The 22,530-nt window shown below is 43.0% G+C and overlaps 1 protein-coding gene across 1 annotated transcript in view; it reads left to right on the top strand.

Moving 5' to 3' along the window:
* The window catches only part of INPP5A (inositol polyphosphate-5-phosphatase A), a 624,592-nt gene that overhangs the window by 86,302 nt on the left and 515,760 nt on the right, over nucleotides 1–22,530 (top strand). The window lies entirely within an intron of this gene.

Here is a 22,530-nt window from a genome sequence, read left to right as displayed (position 1 = left end):
GCTAGCCCCGCTGCCCCTTCCCCATGGCTGACATGGACCCAAGTCAGTGACAGCCTCTGATCCCAGACCTGCTCACAGCCTGGCAGGGGAGGAGTGAGAAGGGTTTCTGTCCCCATAGCTGCCTTAATCCCATGGCCCACCAAAGTGTGGCTGAAAGGGATGCTGTCGAGAAAGGGCTCCAGAGTCTGTGTCACTGCAGCAGCCTTGGCTGGGCCTTGCTACGCTGCAGCTTCTGGCTGAGACTGGTGGGGATGAGCCCCTGCTTCCCCCCTAGACCTGGCTTACCCCTCCTAACCCAGCCAGCAGGTTGTGGGTAGGCTCTTATGGGGGGGGCTCCATTCTCCCCCTTCCCCGCCCCAGCTGGGGGATGGGTCTGGCAAGAGGGGCTGCTCTGGCAGCCTCCTGGGCGGTATGCAGGAGCCTCCCCAGTGGCCAGTGTGGCCAGGCTGCAAGCCCTGTCTCCACTCTCCACCTCCCCCCCAGGACAATGAATGTCTGTTTGGTTGGCTCATGCTCTAACTTATAGCACTTTGAGTAAAGTGCATAAGTTAGAGCCCTTCTGCCAGGGGCTTTTAAACATTTGTACTTAGTCCTATTCTAGTCCTTGGAGCTGTGCAAGTTTCATAACCTACTTCTGAAAGGAAGCATGGATCTAATGGTAGTTCTTGAATTTGTGATATTTCAGGGTAGGGTGGTAGTTCTTTTTCCCCTCATAAGGCTCACATAATGGATGGGGGGTGCCTTACCTCCTTTAGTTGCATGAAGGAATAGTATATCTTTAAAGTAAATGCAATGGAGCTGCATATGTACAGCTCAAGTTGTCTTATTTAGGAAATCTCTTATTTAGGAAAAACTCTTTATTTACCAGGAAATCAGGTTCCTACATGTCCACATGATAGGACTTGATACTATGAGTGAGGGTGCAGTTAAACGGTGGAAGTAAAATTAGTATTTCCTTTATATCCATTGTCTTGATCAGAAAAGTAATACCATCATATATGCAGTATACAATGATTATTGATGGATATTGGCTAACATTTATCTCAACTGTATCTGACCTGAAGTTACTGTAACAGTTGCTCAAATTCCCTAGTTCTCTCTCTCTACAAGAGCTGTCATTGGCAGTTCTGCCTCTTATCTTATTTGATCATGTTACTGTAATGCAGCTCCTAATTTCTTATCTACACACTGCTGTCACTTCCCTCTGTTCTCTCTGGGAATCCTAGGAGCAAGTTATTTTTAGCAATGGCTAAAGATCTTGGGAGGTCTCAGAACTAGAGCAGAGTCTCCCTATGTCCGAAGAAGGGTACTCATGCCCAAAAGCTTGCAAAGAGCTTTGTTCCAGCTTTGTTGGTCTAATAAAAGATATCACATCTACCCAAAGAACATTGCTAGCCTCTGTCCTTAGACCAACGTGGCTACAACCAAAAACCCTGCATCTTTAACAATGTGTATTGATCTGGACTCTAAAGTTCTCAGGATTTTTTTCTAAATTTTATGGTCTAATATAAATATATAACTCTCATTCTATGCTAATATGAATAGGTAACTTTCATTCATTGCTCCAAATTCTGCCTTTCTTCCTGGTTAGGTATGTGCTTCTCACCCAGTCTCCTTCTTACACCTTTTTCAGTTCTCACCATTAGTGTCAATAAAATATATTCCAGGGGATGAATTTGGTCAACTTTTTCCCAGTATTTGCATGTGTCAAAGATCCTGGGGCGTGTGTAGAAGAAACAGGGGCCCTAAATTGAAGTGATAGATTTTAAAAAACACTGCTTCAATTTAGGGCAGATTAAACCCCCCCCGTCCCCATACACCCCACTGACTTACCTGCCTTTCCGGTAGGAAGGGGAGGGGGAGCTGCTGGTTGGTGTAGTGGTCCCTGGGCTGCAGGGTGGGGGCTGGTTTTTCCCTCTGCATAGCAGTGCCACCCTCCCCACCCCAGGTGGCACCCACCCACAGGCACCTGGCTCGGGCGGTCCTGGGGGGCACCGCAGCCATATAGGGAAGCACTGGGTCCCCGTGCAGATCAGGCAGGCAGGCAGTCTTCAGCAGGGAGCGGGGGGTGGGGAAGGAGGAAAGATAAGCCTCACCGCTCTTCTTGGCCCATGCAAAAGCATTTAGCCTACTTTAAAGTGTCATGCACATATGCGTCTCATTTCGTCTACACATGGCTCTGGAAAACACATCTTCTATTAAATTGCCCAAAAGTAACTTCTACTTAATATAACTCTCCCTGTGTTTACTCTCAGCAGACTCATTCTCATAAAATTCCCATTTCCAAGATTTGACCATATCTTCCTCTCAGTATCTGAGGAGCAACTTGAGATTATTTAGGTATTATCACAAATTTAAATTCTAATTCTGACATCTACATTTTAAGGCTGTAATCCTGTCAGATCCCATAACATAAATGGAGTAAGGCATTGCCCATTTTTAATAGAGAATCGAGGGGCAAAGCTTATAAATCAACCTCTTGATTTATATCAACCTGTTTAGGAAGCAGTGTTAATGATTGTGACATATTCCTTCTGTTGGTGTTTTACATAAGTAATCTTCATGACTACAGATTGAGTTTCCTTTTCATACAAGAATGGATTTTGTCTTTCATATCCTGCCCCAATTTTCATTTCACTACTCACCTCCCTATCATTCCCATAGCATTTTCTGGTATTCTGTACTGCTTCTCATAAACTGTTGTGTCCTGCCAAACAGCTGGCATGCTGTTCTCCAAGTATGGCTGCAATAGCAAATAAAGTTATTGCATTGCTTGTTACCAGTTAATATATTTGCAAGCACTTATTTATCATTCTTATAAGCCTGTCCACCAAGGCACCTTTATAAAAAGAAACAAAATTATCTAGTTTGTAAAAGCAACACTTGTTCTTGCTTCTCATATTTTTCTTTAGAAAGCTATGAATTACCAAGCTTGGAAGTTCTGAAAATAATTTTCAGAATAAAAAAGAATTGTTTTCCCCCCGAAAATAAATTTAAAATACAGGTGTGTCGCAGACCACTCAGGTGCCCTGAGCCTGAGAGCAGAAAACAGCTTGGGAGAGACCCCTAGTGGCAAGAAGAGGGAGGCCCAGCTGCCAGTTACCAGGGCAACTGGAGTAACAGGTGCTCGTTGCCAGGACAACTGCTGGGGAGCCAGCTGACAGGAAGGGGCAGGGCCTGGCCCATATAAGCCCAGGCAGGAGGCCAGGAAGGCAGTTCCTCTCTGGTGGCTAAGGGGGGAGGAGCTTGGCTAGTGCAGACAGAGGGGAGAGCCCTGGCTGCTGCTGGGGGTTGGAGTGTTTTCCCAGTAGGGATTGAATGTTGTGTGGTCAGATGGTCTAGCTTTTTATGTTATAGCCCAGGAGCTTTGTGTTTTTGTGTTCGCTGTTTTGACCGGAGGACTGCGTGTGGCTATTAGGGATTGGAGGAGGCCTCATAGGGGCTCCATGGTAGTGTAGGGACCCTGGCACCAGAGTGGGTGCAGCATTGGGGGTGCACTGACCCCAGCCCCAGAGCAAGGGGGGCAGTGAGGAGCCTGGAGGGAGGGCTGCAAGGAGTGAGAAGCCCTAGAGCAAGGAGGGGCTGTGAGAAGCCCCAAGGAGGTAAAGGAGAAGGCCAAGTCACAATCAGGCCCAGGTCAAAAACACATCAGTACCATCTGCGAGGCTTGGGCTGTGGTGTAGGGGAAGAAAAGGAGATGCAGGGGTGCATAAAGTGGGCAGCCTCCTGCTAATTACATTAATCAATTAAGATGAAGATATGGCAGGAGAGTAAGCAGGTGGTTGGCCCATAACAGGAGGGCAGAGTCACCAATAGAAAGGCTCCAGTAGTGATACTCCTGTCACATTGTGCTTCAAATTTATAATGTTCAGATTTCAACAGGTATGCTGCTGCTTATGGGATACCATACAACTTTTGTAGTGTCCTTTTACCAGAATTAATGGAGGAATTTCTGTGTTTTTTGGTTGTTTTTGTTTAAAGGACTGGTTCCCAAGCACTCTTTTTACTGGAAGTGCTGGAGTAGATCAGCAGCTGCTAGATGCAAAGATATGTAAAACCAGCCTTTTCTAAAATATCTGTGCCAAAACAAATGAGCCAGTATGGTGGGAAAGCAGAGGACAGCATTCCCTTGAGTCCTTCACTTCACTGAACCTTTCCAAACAACAAACATGAGTGCAATGTAAGTTTTGTTTTACATCTACTTGATTGGATGTTGTGAGTGAAGCAGATCTGGCATCTCAAATCTTCTCCTGCCTATGCTTGTCAGCTGCCCTTTTCTTAAGCAAACAGCACTACTGGGCACAAAGGATTTGAAGTAAAGATGTATACACACAAACTTACTCTTGCAAATTTACAAACAGGAAATAAGTAGACACAGCCTGGGACAACAGTAATGAATTGCAGAAAAGTGTAATGTGTTAAGAGAAACTATAAAAAGGGAAATTGGACACAGGTGGGATGGGAGTACTCATAATGTTTTCTATGGAGGAATAATAGTATGCAGGTACTGAGATGAGAAGGAGAAAGCTTGTAACAAGTACTGAATTGACAGTTTGGAGGATGAAATTTATTTATTTAGATGGAGAGCAGTTACAAGTGATAGCCAGCAGTCCAAGCATTCCTTTACCACCTACCTCATGCACTTCTTAGAAAGGAGAAGAAATGCTAGGATTTAGAAGACAACTCAATTCTAGTGCAACCTATCTCAGTCTCCATACCCATTCCTTGGCTTCCCTGCAAGTGATTCAATTACAGCAGTAAATCTTCTAATATCTCAGTCTTTGCACTGCAAAATCCTTAACTCTGGCTGAGAAATTGCAGGAAGTTGGCATGTGTAGCTTTTTAGGAGCATCATATTATGTACTTCAGACTCTCCACAAGTGCAATCCAATGAAAGAAGTAATTCCGTTAGTGATTCCATTTAGCAGTGGTGTTTCATTATTCTCTGTTTCCTTTTCTTCTTTCACCATTTTTAAATAATAAAATTAAACAAAAAGCTAAAAAAAATATTAACCCAAAAGCATTGCATATCAATATATTATAGAAACGTGGACAACAGTAAAAAAGGCAGATGCTCTAAGTCTCTCTGCTTTCTGCTGATCTGTTTAAATGGCTAAAAAAATTGAAATCAAACATGACCTGCTGGGATTCTTCAGGAAGGCAGAAAGTAAAGAAGCATGGAAATGGTGGGATGGTCTCATCCACCATCACTTCTACTTTACAGGCACAAAAAAGGAGATAGGGAAAAAATGCAACTTCCAGCAGATTGTTCTCCCAAAAGAAAACACTTGGACTTATATTGTTATTTTGACAAGTAGTACTGAGCTAATTCACATATAGCAGTTATATATGTGTCTATATATGACCCAAACAAAAATACTGAGAAATCAAGTCTATTTGACAACACTTAACACCTGAAAACACTTGCACTTTAAATCTTGAACTTGATAGGGCTGCATACATGGGAAAATAGAAGGGATGGGATCTGAAAACAATTGTTTGTTTTTTGCTTGAATACCTCCTGAATTATGGTTAGAACTGCTATGTAACTATGCCTGATTTATTTATATATTGTTCAGATGTATATTAATTACACAATTATTTATATAATTTAATTTTAAACAACCTGGCAGCAACAGCAGAATTTCACAAGTTAAAACAGGGATCAGCAAAAACAACATAAAATTTGCCAACCAACATAAATGGGTCTTACCTTTTACTCTAAGAACACTGATTTAAGCATGATGGGTCAAATATCACCCAACTCAGGAAACAAAGCTGTGGTCTGCACTAGTGGAAAGTTCTGGATACATTTAATATTCATCACTTTGCCAGTGCTGGGCATAGCAAAGGGATATGGTTGGGGAACCAAACCTCCTTGTACCTCAGTCAGAACAACCCTGGTGGATTTTCCCCAGAAGCAGGGAAAAAGTTAAAATTCTTGGCTATGTTGCTTTCCATCCCAACATAATAGATATCTTTTTATCTAATTGACATAAACTAAGCAATCTCCTTAAATTATGGGAAGTTTTACATGTACCCACAATAACCTTGTGACAGTGATTTATTTTGGTAGGTAGTGTTGTTTCAAATCACAATGAGTATTTTTGCATCAACATTAATTGAAGGAATCAGTCTATGTAACTGACTTGGACTTTACTAAAAGTGAGTACTGATCTTTTGTTTCAAGATTTATCAAATTCTATAGTCATGACATTTCTGCCCTAATCCAGCCTGTCTGCCTGCTTGCTTGCTTTCCTGTACTGCTGGCCAATGTGTTGGTTTGCTTACTGGTGGGCTGAATGACTATTTAAACTTATTGATTCTTTCATATGTTTTCTGGAGTGATTATTTTCCATAGTAAAACATTAGGTTTGCTTTTAATCTTTTGGTAATTAATAGTATTTAGTAAATACACCCACACACAAAGATAAATCATAATACCAATTAATCTTGCCCTCTAGTTTGTTATTACCATGGTAAAAACTGTAGTGATTTGAAGTTTTATGCTGATAGACAGGTTTTCTACTCCAACATGTCTCTACCACTCAGTTTGTTGCTATTTTCCTTGGCCTGCGGTGATTCAGATGCGCCATTTCATATTTTTGATGAGTCAGAATAGATCTTAGATGAAACATGACAAGTGATGATAGATCGACATGCTAACTAGCCATATTGTGTTACAAATTGGGTTTCAGCTGCATTCATATCTTAATCCACTAGAGGGTATGAGAAAATTAGTCATGTTATTGTTATTTTGAACAGCTCTCTAACTGTAATACATCTACAAGGAGATGGCTGGTCTTGATCTATGTTACCAATGAAACAAGATACCATTTGCAGAGAATATCTCTCAAAAACCATTTCACCAGATGTTTGGGATCAACTGTCAGTGAACTGCAATACTCAGTGCACTTTAAACTTTGTAAATATCCCAGGAGGAGGTATATGATGTGGTATGCTGGATTTCAGTGTATAAATCCAAAATTGTTCCATTAGGGTTGTGAGGAAATAAGGGTGTTGATGTATCAAAGGGTATATGAAGGGTCAAATGATGCATCAAACTGGCACTGCTTTAATAGTTAGAAAAGCAATAGATCTAAATTTTCCTTGTGTATGGAAATGATGGGGTGGTACTGGTCTTTTGTAGCAGTTGTTTTGCCAGATTCCTTTCATCTAGACTTTATTCTTCAGACACAGTAAAACAGTCTCACAGTAAACTGTGTTTTTCCCTTGACTTGGGTATTCACAGGAATCCAGATGACTTTTGCCTTTTATCCGTCTGCCTGCCCAGGACCTATACTGCAGCTCTTCTCCAACATCCCCTTGCTGTCATTTATTGATTTGTTTACTCTCAGTTGACATTGCTGTGAGCCTGGACTCCTGATAAAATGGTTGTAGCTAAGGGAAAGGGAATATAGCCTGTGCCCTAGTGATCCCTGGCTGCTGAATTGGCCTTAGGGTCCACAGGTAGTGATTATAAACTAGAGTATCCCTGGTACTGCATGAAATAAGTATGACTTAAAGCAATCTTTACCCCATTTCTCCCTAGTCTATGCTCAGAAGAGCTAAGGTGAGAGATTTGACCCAGAGCCTGTTATATATCTACTCACGTATTTATGAACAGAGATAAGCACATACAGCTTATTCCAGAGACAGGACAGAATTACTACTCTCTCACCCTTTAAATCTAGTGATAGAAACTATAGACTACAGAAGTTTAGGGACTAACAGATTATTTTCTGACAGGCCTTCTGAAAACAGAGAGGCAATAGACCATTAATATTTGTAGGGAACCTTCAGGCATGTCAAGAACAGGATTGCTTTTCTAGCCAGCAACTCAGTTGGGATCTCTGATTGAAAAATATACTGTCACGTGAAAGATAAAATACAATAGGAATAGGGCAAAAGGGAGAGGTTTCTAAAGCTCTCTTAAGTATTCTGGAGACTAACACAAAAGCCGCTCACTTTGCTTGATATGTGCATGTGTTGGATAAATTACAGAGATGAAAGACCAGCCAAACCAATATCATGGAAGAAGTAAACAATATTTCAAATGTTGACACCCACTTAACCTTCCCTAAGTGGGCGCATTTAGGCAACCAACAAAGCTTGGGGGGGGAGTGCCATGCTAGCATATGTTCACAAGAACTGTTTCAGCACTGTTTTCAGGCAGGAGTAAATGAGCCAAGAGTCATCAGGGACTAGATAAATGAGCCACCATGCAGAAGGAAACCAGTGATTCTTCTTATGTAATCATGTTGGAGAAAAAGAGCACACTGAAAAGGAAGAATGTGTGTAATTGTATCCCCTGATCCATTTTTGAAAGGCTAAATGGAAACTGTTTCCATTCTATGAAAAATCAATTTTATGAGAGAGTCTCATAAGCAAAGTGCTGCAAATTATTATAGTCCTCCTCTTCCTCAGAACACATCTATTTAACTGAAAAGGGAGGTGCAGATGATTTGGGGATATGCTATTTTGTGAAATATATTTTCATTGCTGATTTTAATGGCATTCCTCCTTGTTATCTGAACCTCATGCAAAATCCTGATACCCACTGGTTATATATCAGCTGCTTATCCCCTCCTTTGCTTCCAAAATATCCTGCCTTGCATCCATGCTCCCCTGCAATGCAAAAGATGTGGGAAAAAGCATGGACACTAATACCATTAGGCTCAGAGTCTTGGATGATGATAATCCAGGTAGCATGCCAAATGGAGTTGGGTGGAATTTTTTTGATGGAGCATTTTTTTTATCAGAACACATTGAATTGTCAAAATCAAAATGCCCTGTAGGAGTGTGCTGATTTTTTTTTTAAACTTCCAAAGGAAATCTGTATAGGTTCCTACAAAGTTTCCTACCAGCTCACTTTGTGAGCCCCAGTTCTCGGGTTCTTGACTTCTTGGTAGCTGCACAAATGGATAGCCAGAACTCTGGCACCATCACCAATTTTACTTAAAAAAAAAAAAAAAAAAGTCAAGTATATTTTGGGTTCCAATCAGCCCTACTGCCCTAGCTTCTCTACTTGCAGTAGTGCCTAAGTCTTCAAGCTCTACATTTGGGATTTGACGTCAACATAAGTAACTTTCACCTAAGTGTTTAATGGAAGGCAAGCTGGTAGCTTTATTGTATTAATATGTTCCCTGTGGTTAGGAGGTTCACTCACCCTGCTGTCCCTTTTTGCAGTTTAGGAGACTGATAACTCCTCCAAAAGGCCAGGTTGTTTGGGGATTGTTAAAAAAACCAAAACAAAGCAAAAATACAAACAGGGCCAAAACTACCATAAACCGTCACAGACTAACCCTAAAAGTAATTTAAAAAAACTATTTAGAAGCTGGAGTATGATACCTATCTTCTGGATAGTGTGAAATCATGTTAGAGTAGTCAGCTTGTGGTTTGGTGGGTTTTTTGCTGGAGAAAGTGGAATAGGAATATTATGTGTAAAAAGACAAAGACAACTGTCATAAGGGTTAGCAAGAAAAAATCCGCTAGTGTTGGCCCCAGATCTTTATCTGTCATATCACCCTCCTGTATCCTAAAATGACTTGATTTCATCTAGCAACAAAATTGTGCTTTTTATGTGACACCTAAGTGCGGGTAGAACATTTGTATAGAAGAGCTCTTTAGCCATCAGTCCAGATTGCAGGAATACTTGTACATGGTAAAAGGATAGGAGAAGTATGTCAAACTAACTTATTTTTAACAAATAGAGGGAATTTCTGGACTTGACAAAAGTTTTGCTTGACTGGCAAATTGGCAGAAATAACAGACACTTTTAATTGTGAAGAATATATGGCCTAGCTATCATGCTACACAGCCTCCAATGTGTGCCCCTTTTAAGAGTGAGTTGCTACAGAAGGACTTCGGAGAATTTGCGATGAAGATGAACCATTGACTCAATCCATCCCTGACTAGTGCAGAATCGGTCCCTATAATACATTCCCTAGGGAATCTCATGTTGCTTGTGTCCATTATAGAAAGCAGGAAGTATTTATTTCTCTGCATAAGTGTCTTGTTATCCTTGATCTTTCTTGTGTTTATTTTTCCTCATCCTCAGAACACAAGTTAGAATCATAAATTTGGATGGTCTTAAGGGTCTTATGGTCCAGCCTCGTGCAATTTCCCTGGACAGTCTATTCCATTGGTTTACTATTCCAACAGAAAGAAAGATTTTTCAGAGCTCTGAATTTAAATTTGCTGCAATTTAATGTTGCTCCCATAACTTCCCGGGTATTGAAGTCAGGCTGACCAGTCTATATTTCTCTGCATTCCCTTTCTGTTTTTTTTAAAGATGGGCACTATGTGGTTTTTGTTGTCAGTTGTTACTGAGATTACTTAATCTAAGTGTAAATTCCACACTGACTTGAAGGTTGTCAGTCAAGCTTTACGTAATATACCTTACCTCATTATATATCACACACGCCTTTTTCCAGAAAATTAGCAATAAAAAATTGGGGTGCACATTTTAAATGAGAAAACTGATTCTTTCTTTCTTTCTTCTGCTTTCCAAATAAAGGTGTATGCCTCATTAGAGAGATGCAGCTAAATACAGTATTTTCTCACCTCTGACCAACCTGCAAAAAAATCTGGAGACTGATCTCCAAGGTTGGGTTATGCTCTAGGAAAATGAAAGTTGCCATAAAGCAAAAAAGCCTTTTCCATGGCTGTCAAAATTTCTGCTGCGGAAAAATTTAGGAAAACTGGGGTGCTTTAATTTCTACATTTATTTCCTGTGTAATTCATTAGAATTGTGCCTTGCATCAAATTGTTGCGAAGAGAAAATTGGCTGTCTGGCATTGCTCTACTTGTTAGCTGATGTGCCAAGTGACTTCCAGTTAACAACATGATAATTTTGAATTGCAGGTATTTCAAAATGACATCATCCCGACCATGTGCAGACAATTGCACAGAACTGTTCGTGTTCCAGTTATGTGCTGCTGTTGTTGCAGTATTTCCAATGTTGCCCTAGAGGATTCTGTGTGCTTCCCTTCTTCCCTTTTTAGTATCTGCCTCTCTTCTTAACCTTCTTAACCTTATGTCATCTTCCCTGCCTTTCTTTTATCTTGTGATTATTTTATATCCTGCTTTTATCATACTTTAATCAGATCACACCTTATGAGTTCAGATAAGAGTAGTCATGGTAATTTTCCACTCCATTTAGGTCAAGTCAAGATGAAACAATTTGTAAATGTCTTATCTCATAAAAGCCAGAAATGGATACTTGTTAAACTATTCATTTCTATACTGCTCTCTTATTATTATTTTTAATACACAGCATAATTTAATTTTTTTAATTAGCTTTCACACCATGATGTGGATTTTGAGAGTATATTTGCAGCAATTTTTAAAAACTTATAAAAAATTAAAATTTATATAAGCATGGAAGAAAGACTCATTCTCTGGAATGAAATAGCAACATCTGTAAAAGAGTCTTTGCTAGGACTCAGAGGGAAAGACATTCAATCTTCAGGATGGGCTAAAGTAGGAATTCTTAGGGAACTGTGAATGCTCACTTATTGTCCACCTGGTACTCCAGAGGAACTTGAAACATTCCTAGGAGTCCTCATGGCCACCTCCGCATAAGCAGGTGTATGCATTTGCAGCAGCATGAATAGTAGCGGCACAAATTTGTGCCACTAGTGTATGCTGCAGTGCACACCCCTGCTTGTGCAGTTTGCAGTGGGGGCTGGCTGGGGCACAGGGTGCCTCAGTGCAGGGCTAGCAGCAGGAAGCTGGCATCCTGTGTCTCAGCCAGCTGGGGAGTGGCATGTGGAGATGTGCCCCTATGCTGAGGCACCTTGCTCCCCAAATGCCATTCCTCAGCTGGCTGAGGTACATTGTGCCTCCAGGAGGGAGAGCAGGCAGCCCTGGGCTGGCTGCTACCTTGTCTTTGCATGACTCAGTGCAAGGGCTCCTCCTGGCACTGAGGTACGTGGAGCCCCTGCAGCTAAATACAGTATTTTCTCACCTCTGACCAACCTGCAAAAAAATCTGGAGACTGATCTCCAAGGCTGGGTTATGCACTGAGGCACACTGCGGCCCAGCCAGCTAGGGAGTGGCTGGCTTGGGTGCAGGGTGTATCAGCATGGGAGCTTAGCAACATAAGGAGTTGGGGAAGCAGGCAGCCCCCATCCCCATGTTTGTCTTGGCACATGGATATTTAGTGTGCTTTTGCTGCTTTATTTTTCAGGAGGGGTTTACTACCAGGAAATCCTGGTAGCTAATTTTGTCCCAGCATTGCTAATTAGCAGTGCTGCACATGGTTTAATGTACAGCTTGTGCAGTTTGTGGTGCTGGAAAGAGGTTTGCAGCACCACAAACCACATGTTGTTGCTCGTCTGGATCCAGTCCATGGGGATTTTCTAGCATTGGGAAATTGCTGGAGTGCCAGGGTAGTCTAACTGTACTTCCTTTCCCTCACCGACAAGTATACAGCTGTGAGAGTGATGAATGCTGGGAGAGGGAATGCCATGGGAATCCTTAGCTAGCCATATAAGTTTTATGGTGCCACCAAAATAGCACAAAGAAGTGTAAACAGGACTGAGGATTTTACCATTATTTCCTCATTACCCAAGTGACATATTCAAATTATATAAAATGCCTAGCATACTGTAAACCAAATATAATTCAACTGAGTCAATACAGTTATAGTGGTCTGAGTCAGAGCTGACTGAAGTCCAGGAAGTATAAGCATATGCTGGTATCAGGGCTATGCATATGCACATTGCTTAATGGGTAGGGTAAATAGCAGGGAAAAAAGAGATTTTTATGCTTATTTGTGCTGTCTAAATGCAGAGAGACGAGTGGTAAAGCCGTGTATTCAGCTGGGGAGGGGGGTGGGTCTGTGACAATATAGTGGAGCTCCAGAAGACAGAAATATTATCATTTCAGCATAGTAAGAAGCTTTTTATTTCACACAAAAAATCATAACTTTAAAGAAATAAAAATTTCTCTCTCCTGATACCTTGATTTTGTTCAGAGCTGAAAGAAATTTTTTTCATTGCCCACAGTCCAGTGTCTTTCACAGACTGGATTTCAAGTGTCTGCCTGACCTTTAACGGTGCCTAGAGCAGGAAATGAGGTCCTTTTAAGAAAAAGACATCACCATGTGAGCTGACCAGCTCTTTCTAGAAAAATGAGAGAGACCCTGAATACCCATTGGATACTGCCAAATCATAAAACTATCCTGCATTGGGGTGCAACCAGGATATTTGGCTAAGTGTGCATGTAACAAAAACAATTTCTGAACAACTTCTTCTTGGCATTAACTTTATTAAATACAGCAATGACTGACTAAAGACAGATTCCCTAGGAATGGATTTGGCCCACTGTGGTGTGTTACAAAACGCATGTTCCACCTAGTCATGTAAAAGCCAACAGTCACCAGGCACTCTGCCTTAAAATAATATAATCATACTGTATACCAGCATTATAATACTGTTACGGAAACAAGGAATGTGACATCAACTCTATGGACATGAGGACCAGGGTTATATTCTATCCAAAATGAGTCAAGCCATGAAGTCAAGAGAAGGCCTGAATATGGAAAGAGGACTTTCTCCTACCTTTGTGCCCCATGAATCTCTGGAGCCATTTTGGGCCAGTCTAGCCTGCCAGGTAAATTAGAGGAGATACCCTTATCACTAGGTACCCTTTATGTTGCCACTCTGCAATTCAGTGATTCACATACTGGGGCAGCTTTGAGGTACAAAGCAGCAGTAACAAAGCTGGTGATTTAGCACTTCAATAGAAGGCTGTATTTTGTCTTTTCTTGTGGCTTCTGCTTTTCAGACATCCTGCCAAAGCATTCAAAAAATACCGAAGAATTATGGCAGCATCAAAAGCAATGATAACCAGTGTAAATGTGCATTGGTTGTGTCATGCCTCTCAGATACTGATTTCCAGTCTGCACAATTTTGTTCAGTTTTGCAGATTTCAGGAATTCAAGATTTTCAGGAAGACACTGAGAAGACTGGTTTATCATTTTTACTCAGAATACAGTAGATTCTAGTGCTTAATGCACTGGTTGGGAGTCATGAGATGTGTCTCCATCTCTGGCTCACTATATGACCTTGAGCAATTCTGTGTCTCAGCCCCCCCACTTATAGAATGGAGAATATAATATCCTCCTTTTTATGTCAGTTTGATATCTTTAGATGAAAAAAACTGTATGAATGACATAGTACCCATAATAATATTAATGTTGCTTCAGGCAGGCCAGGTGTTGAAGCATATGTTAACATTATTTCATTTAATATAGCATGATTTTAGAAAAAGTGTGCACAAGCATCTTATTTCTTTTCAGTTTATTATTTCTCTAGGGATTGTATTAGTTCCAGCTTTGAAATGCAAAGATAGCTCTCAGTGTCCTTGGTTCCTTTATAAAGGTTAAAAATACATATATCATGCTGTTCCTGGCTGCTTTGAAAAGGTCAAGAGATGAGAATTCTAGCATCATGTAAGCATGAATTCTGAGACATGAGATTATTGATTTACGTCAGTCTGTTAAATTAATTTTAAATGTAATTTGTATATTGTTATTTACATTTTAGATTAAGTGATATTATTTGCAAAGATATACACAAACCTTTTGAACAACAGACAATTGAAATGAGTACAAAAAGTAGGTACAAGCTTAATTTTGAAAACCTGAGCAGAAACTCATTCACTGAGAAAAAATATTTTAACACCAAAATTACAACATGTCTGATGTTGTAAATTCCCTGACAGCAAAGAAGATCAAATCACTTAAAACACATCCAAGCAGGTGACATCAGCATTCAAATGCTGTACTCTGTTAGCACAGAGAACAGTGGGAACAATATCTTGACAGCAGGGAGCAAGCTCAAGCAAATCAAGTCATCTTGGTGCAGAGGAATAGCTGTATACTTGACCCCTGTCAGGGACTTTGATCAGGCAAGACAGCCAGGCCAAGTACCTCGGCAGCCACACCTGCAGTAAGCCCCAACTAAGGAACTCTGCCATATTTTAGGAACAGCAAGCATCCTGTTTGGTTGCTGGGAGCATTCTTTTTCTTTTTCTTTGTCTTTTTCTTTTTCTTGGCGGTTCTTCCCAGACAAAAATGTTAGGAAGGTAACTGCCCACGCCAGTTGTAGTCCTGCTGGTGACTAATCAATCCAATTGCAGTGAGGCAAATCCTGCTGCAATGGTTACACACGTATGGCTGATTGCTGCTAGAGGAGGATGTATCTCTCCTCCTACTCCTCTTCTTGATGCTGGCTCTGCGCTGACATTCAAAGAGTGCTGTTGCCTTTTTGATTTGGAGCCACCAGGCATCATGATATGCAGCCTATGTTTGCCACAGTTTGTGGTCAGTATCACAGACAGAAAAGGACCTCTTCAGAGTGTCTTTGAAGCACTTGCGTGGGACCCCTCTGTCACATATCCCTGTCGTCAGTTCCGCGTACAGCATGGCCTTTGGTAGGAACATAGAATCATAGACTCAAAGGGCTGGAAGAGACCTGCCAGATCATTAAGTCCGGTCCCCTGCCATGGGCAGAAAATTATTGGGCTCAGATGAGCTAAACGAGGTGCTTGTCCAGCCTCATCTTGAACACCTCCAAGGATAGTGACTGCACCACCTCTGCTGGGACTGTGTTCCAGATTCTGGTGAACCTTACAGAGAAAAAGTTCTTTCTTATGTCCAGCCTGAATTTACCTTCTATTAGCATATGCCCATTGGTTCTCATACTCCCTTGAGATGCCTTCCTGATGAGTTGCTCCCCTAGATCTTGATGCTCGCCCCTGATGTACTTGTAGGTGGCTATCAAGTCACCTCTCAGCCTTCTTGTACTCAAACTGAACAGGACCAGTTCCTGGAGTCTCTCCTCATAGGGACTATCCTCCATGCCCCTAATCATATGGGTGGCCCTTCTTTGTACTCTCTCAAAATTATCCACATCCTTCGTGAAGTGCAGTGCCCAGAACTGGACACAGTACTCCAGCTGTGGCCTCACCAATGCTGAATAGAAAGGGAGGAAACCCTCCCTGGATCTATAGTCAGTTGTCATCCATCCAGGCCACATAGCTTGCCTACTGCAGTTGAGTCTACAGGAGAATTGCCATCAATACTGGTGGCCTTGGCTGTAGCATCTCCACATTGGTGACATAATCATGCAAGTGGAACTTGAGAATGGTGCAGAGGCAGTGCTGATGAAGGTGTACATAGCAGTGATGTCAGACCCAAGACTCAGCACCATACAGTAGGGTGGAGATAACAACAGCTCTGTACACATTGACTTTGGTGTGTGCCCTTAGGCTGACTATTCCATACCTACTTGTAGAGTCTGCAAAAGGCACTGCTAGCTTTTGACAACCTGTTGTCTACCTCCTTGTCAATCGTGGTGTCATATGAGATGACACTCCCCAGGTAGGTGAACTGCTTGACAGCATTTCGCTCAGTTCCTTCAATAGTCATCTTCGGTGGCACATAAGCTTGGTGTGGAACTTCAGTCTTCCTCAGGCTGATGGTAAGCTTAAAGAGTTGTGCTATAGTAGCAAAGCAACTGGTCATGTGCTGTGGATCGTGTTGGGTGTGGACCACCAGGGCACAATTATCTGCAAACAGAAGGTCACAGACGAGCTGTTTCAAGGTCTTTGCGTAGCCATCTGAGGTTGAAGAGGTTTCCATCTGCCCAGAAGCAGATGTAAACACTTTCCTCACCTTCCCCAAGATTGTCCGATGCTTGCTGTAGCATCATGGTGAAGAAAATGGTGAACAAAGTAAGAGTGAGCACACAGCCTGGCTTAACTCCATTGGAGATCGGGAAGGGACCCAAGAGGTTGCTATTGTGCTTGACTTGTCCGCAATGACTGTCATGGAGTTGCCTAACCATGTTGAGAAACTTAGGTGGGCATCCAAGCTTCTCAAAAATCTTCCAGAGGCCATTTTGACTTACAGTGTCAAACGCCTTAGTAACGTCAATGAAAGTGATGTACAGCCCCTTGTTCTGCTCCTGGCACTTTTCCTGTATTGGTGTGAGCACAAATACCTTATCTATCATGCCTCTGTTTGTTTTGAAGCCACACTGGCTCTCTGGAAGAACCTTTTCTGCTATGGCAGGCACCAGCCAGTTAAGGAGGATTCCAGCTAGAATCTTCCCGGCGATAGACAGAAGGATGATCCCTCGGTAGCTGGAACAATCTTACATCGCCTTTATTCTTGTACAGAGTGACGATTACAGCATCGTGCAGATCTTGTGGAATTTCCCCTGCTCCCAGCAAACTATAAAAAGTGGGGGGGTTGGAGTGTTGGGCAGGACCACCGTATTTCAGGGCTTCAGGTGGAATTCCATCAATTCCAGGGACTTTTTTGCCTTTTATGTGGTTGATAGCAGTGAAGGTTTCTTCCAGTGTAGGACACTCATTTTCCTTCTTAACAGGCAATGGCTTGACTTGGTTGATGTCAGACTCATGTACTGTGCATTCAGTGCTAAAGAGAGTTTGAAAGTGTTCAGACCATCAGTCCATGATAGAGTGTTTGTTAATGTGTAGGGTCCAGCCATCAAAGCTTCTCAGTGGGCTTTGGATCAGGAAGGTGGCACCACAGGCAGATTTCAGTGCTTCATAGAAGATTCTGGTGTCTCCATTGTAAGTATATAATTGCATTCTTTCTGCAAGATTAGTCCACCATTTGTTTTAGATGTCATGCAGTTTTTGCTGAAGGGTGTTACATGCCTGGTGGTAAGCCGCCTTCCTCTCTTGGCTAGTTGGATGTACTAGAAGGACTTGATGAGTGGTCCTGTTTTTTTGTGAGCAGGGCTTGGATGTCTTTGTAATTTTCATCAAGCCAGTCTCAGTTTCTCTTAGTACTGAGTCCAGTCATCTTCTTGGTGGTCTCCAAGACTACTGATTTGATGTGTTCCCAGAGTCTATCAGATGAGGTGTCTGCAGTATGGGCTTGGCTTTCACGCTTCGACTGAAGCGTTGTTTGAAATTTTTGTTGGCAAAATTGATTTTGCAGCTTGGAAATATCACATTTCTTTGGCAAATTTCTTTGTTGCCCCTGTGCTTGGGCTGAGGCTTGAAGTGGAAGGACAACTTTGAGCAAATTAGTTGGTGGTCAGCATAGCAGTCAGCACAAGGCATGACTGTAGTGTGCAGGACATCCCCAAAATCATGATGCACCAAGACGTAACATATCAGGTACCAATATCTGGAGCAGGGATCTAAGTGGTCTTATAACAGATTTTCTGCTGGAACTTTATATTAGTTATTGCCTTCTGTAATTCCACACAGAATTCCAAAATAAAGCATCCATTGTCATTATAGTTTCCCATGTCTTCCAAGCACTCAGTGCCATAGAAAGGGGGGAGGGGGGCACGAGCAGGGTGATTGCACCAGGTGCTGAAGCAAAGGGATACTGTGGCAGTGCTCTTTTGATGTCTGCCACTTTAAGAGGTGAGAGCTAGCAGCAGAACAGCCTGCAGGTGGGTGCACTTCCCAATTAGGAGTCATGTGGCTGGCAGGGGACTGCCTGGTTGGAGAAGAGGGCTCAGCTGCTGGCAATAAAAGCAGGCCTGAGTAGGGGAGCTAGCAGTTTTCTGGCTGCAGCCACAGGAAGAACATAGCCCAGATGGAACTGCTGCTCACAGCATCTTGGAGGTAAGGGCAGGAGCTATGGGGATGGCAGGAAGCTCCTGGTCCTGTGACATGACTGAAAACTACACCCTGCTAGGGTAGGATGGTATGGTGGGTCCACACATGGCAGGGAGGTTCCCAGAAAATGCCACACCAGTTGCCTCCCTAGTGCATGGCAAGGATGGGGCTCTTTATAGCCTCAGCCCCCATAACCAGTGGGTAGGGACAGGCATGGGGGCCAAGCACACTTATGGAGAGGCACCTGAGCCCCTTGGGGTGTAAGACCATGGTGGCTCCAGTGAGGGGGCAGAAATATGTGTACAGGTCCACACAGAGTAGGTTTCACAGTGGCAGCCTGAAGGGTGGAGGCTCTGTGTGAGGGGTGCAGAGTAGGATCTGCTGAGGTGGGCCTGAAGGGCTGCACATGGGCCAGGCCCACAACAGTGTTAACGTAAGTAGGAGGCCCTAGTATGAGAGCATAAGTGGAAGGCCCTAGTACAGGGGCGGGCAATTATTTTGGGCAGAGGGCCACTTACTGGGTTTCAGCAAGCCATCGAGGACTGCATGACAGGCATCTCAGGGCAGATTAATATTAATTTTCTAAATTTTTTAGGGGCCCCACGGGCTGGATAGAATGGCCTGGTGGGCTGCATCCAGCCCCTGGGCCACATGTTGCCCACCCCTGCCCTACTATGAGGGCATAAGTTGAAGCCCCAGGGAGGGGGCAGAATGGCCAAGGTAAGTCTATAGATGCCTGAGGCTGCAGTTGGGCCAGAGGCCGAGACCCCAGGATGTCCTCAGACATTGTAAGGCCGAGTTTTGGGTCAGAGGAAGACCCCAGTAAGTCTTCAGATGTTGTGAGGCTGAGGGTGGGTGAGAAGATAGTAACTTAGGATGCCATCTGCAAGGCATGGGCACAGTATAGGGGAGGTTGGAGCCTTGTACAATGCCCTAGGTATTGGGGCATTTAAATGGATATCCTCCCACATTTTAACATCCAGTTTTAAAACAGTAAGTTGTGAAAGACGAAACAGGGCAGACTGCCCTAGACAGGTGGGAGGGCCAACACTGAGACATAGCTCTGAACCAGTCCCCTTGTCACAGGCACAAACAGGCACTGCCCAGCCAGGGTAGGGGACCAGACAAAGCCACAAATGTCTTGTTTAGAGGGGCATGGGGATGGGGAAATGGCTGCTCCTGCTTTTGCTTGCACTCCTGAGCAAGCATGGGGGGGTCCCCCGGATCTGTGCATGGGGTGAGGGTGCGCTGCCATTGCAGGCTTTGTCCTGGGTGCCAAACTTTGCTGCTATTGCACTGCAAACATGCCTTTCCATCCCAGATAGTCACCTCCAACTCTTGCGTTAAAGTGCCAATAATGATGATCCTATGTTTGGATGGTATTTTCTGGATGAGATTGCGGAAGTCAGTATAGAACTTAAGTTTGTTAACTGTGTCTTGCCAGAAAGGTTGGAGTGTACACACTGATAATGATGTCATGCTGCTGATCCTGCAAAGGAGGGCATAGGGACATGATGGGATCAGAAAGACTGATTGGTAACCTCTGTAGCCTGGAAGCAACGGAGTTCCTTATGCAGCCAACACCTTAGAAGTGCTTCTCCATCTGCAATTTACCTGACCAGTAGAGGGTGTAACCAGCACTGTGTTGTTCTGGGAGGCGCATCTCACTCAGGGCTGCTACATCGATATCTAGCCTAGCTAGCTCATGGGCAACCAATGGTGAGCATCATTGAGGGGAGCTACTATCTTCAGAGTCCAGTATTGTACGGATAGTCCAGCATGCAAGATGCAGGGGTTTTCTTGTTTCTCCACCTTTTGAGATGGGGGGGTTGAAGTTTCCATTTTCCTTTTTATTGTAATTCAGCCGTTCTGAAGATGCCCAGTGGCCACGATGAGCCGCTGGGTGGTAGACAGATGAGCGTTTCTTTAAGCCACCTTTTCTATTTAGGAGTGAGCAGTGCTATCTTTCAAAAAGGCTGCTCGGGTGCTCAGGGTGCTGCCAGTTGATGTCACTGTCTCTGGGTCATCATCAGTATGACCTGTACTCCTGAGCCACCCGCATGCAGGATTGGGATCGCGGTTTCCAGTGTCATCTTATGCCTGCCATTTTCACCCTGTTCCTTGTGCTATAGGACTTGAGGGACTTGTTTCCTTCATGCCTGCATATGGAGTAGAGTGCAGTTTGCGCTGACTGGCCCCACTCTCTAGGCCTGAAACTCATGTGCCGTGGTCTGGCGAACTAGGATGGCGGCAGAGAGATCTCCAGGCTGTAGGTTTAGTTTTGGAATATCCTCTCATAGCTGGATTGCCAAACCAGGGCTAAAGAGTCCCACGTACCCTAGTTATTTGGGTTGGGTTGCTATTTGTCTAGAACCTCACCTTTGACCTTGCTGCCATGGGAGACCCTACCAGGAAAAAATTCCAGATGGCATTGCTCTCAGGATCATCAGAACATGCAAGCCTCTCCACCACAAGGTTGCAAGCCAGGGAGACCACATATCCATTTAGGACCAGTTAGGGTCCTATGTTTGCAGACCAGTCCTCAGTTCTCACCCAGTTCTGCTGTGGCAAGCCTTCTAGTTCCTGACCCTGGTTTTGCTTATTTCTGGACTTTGGCTTAGATTTCCCTGTGAATCTGTTTCCTGGCTCCTAGCCCCAGTTTAGCTTTGCTCTTTCACCCTGTGAATTATTCCTCAGATAAGTACTCGGCATCTGATCCTGACCCTGGACTGTGTTGTGGATTCTGCCCCTGTATTTCCCTACATATTTGATAATATGGTTCTTATTTTCTGATCCAGCTTTCCCTCAGTAGTCTAATCCTTAGGCCAAACTGCCTATGCCCTGGTCCCTTACAACTCCTAAGTAAAATATGCAAGTAGCTGAAGATACTTAATTTGAATGGGGTAACCAAAGGCAGTGTAATACATCATAATATGGGGGAAAATGCAAAACAGCTTGCACTGTGTTACTTCTGTAAATTACTGAGTGTGCCTAAAGGAATCTCTCAGTTATTTTCACTGTATCAAAGCAGATTGAAACATCTGATTCTAAACATCTTCTAAAGTCTGGCCATGCCTGTTGGAAGCAGACATTCCTAAGCCATAAACATATGTTTTCTTTTAAGGACATAATGTTAAAGGGTTGCTTTCAACCTGTCTTTGAGATTCACTTTCCCTGCAGCTTGAGTTGACATGCTCTGTTGAGTCATCATAGTATCACTACAAACTACTTTCCATATATGTACATTGAAGGAAAGTATGACTACTTGCTCACCATTAGTCAGGGGACTGTTGCCAGCAGCTGTGATGTACACATTCTGAGAAGAATAATTTTGTTATCTAAGCTGGACACGTACAGCGAGAAGAGAGAAACAGTACCCAGGAAAAGTCACTTGAAGACATAACGGTTTGCATATTAATGCATTATAACTATAGAACAACTTTTGTACTAACTTTTCTTCATGTACAGTCTGTTGGCAAAATACTTGGCTGCAGTGAGGTCTTATATCTTTGTTTCATTGAAGTTTCACGTTTTATGACACAGTGTTGAAGGCAACATCTTAGTGAAATGAAACGGACTCAGTGAAATGAACCAAAGGTGTGTGATATAGGCATCCCAGATCTCCTTACAAACTGTATGCATCCCTGAAAGATGATCACTTCTTAAGTAAAAGACTGTAACTAAGTGGTACATACTGGAGATATCTACTCAAGACGTTTTCTGCGAAGTTACCTAATTAGCTCTTCAGTCAAGCATTACTGTCCACACATGAGCAGCTATTAGTCCAGAGTGAACTAATCAACTCCATCATAGGTTAGTACTGTCCTACACATAATAACCTACAGCAGAGTTATTTCCTCCACAATGCATGTGTAGACATTGACCCTCCACAGCACATTGAGCCAGTGG

This window comes from Crocodylus siamensis, chromosome 7, assembly GCF_052110815.1.
Source record: "Crocodylus siamensis isolate JL-2025a chromosome 7, ASM5211081v1, whole genome shotgun sequence".
Taxonomy (NCBI): domain Eukaryota; kingdom Metazoa; phylum Chordata; order Crocodylia; family Crocodylidae; genus Crocodylus; species Crocodylus siamensis.
The sequence above is the reverse complement of the archived record's forward strand: the minus strand, read 5'-3'. Positions and strand labels throughout refer to the sequence as shown.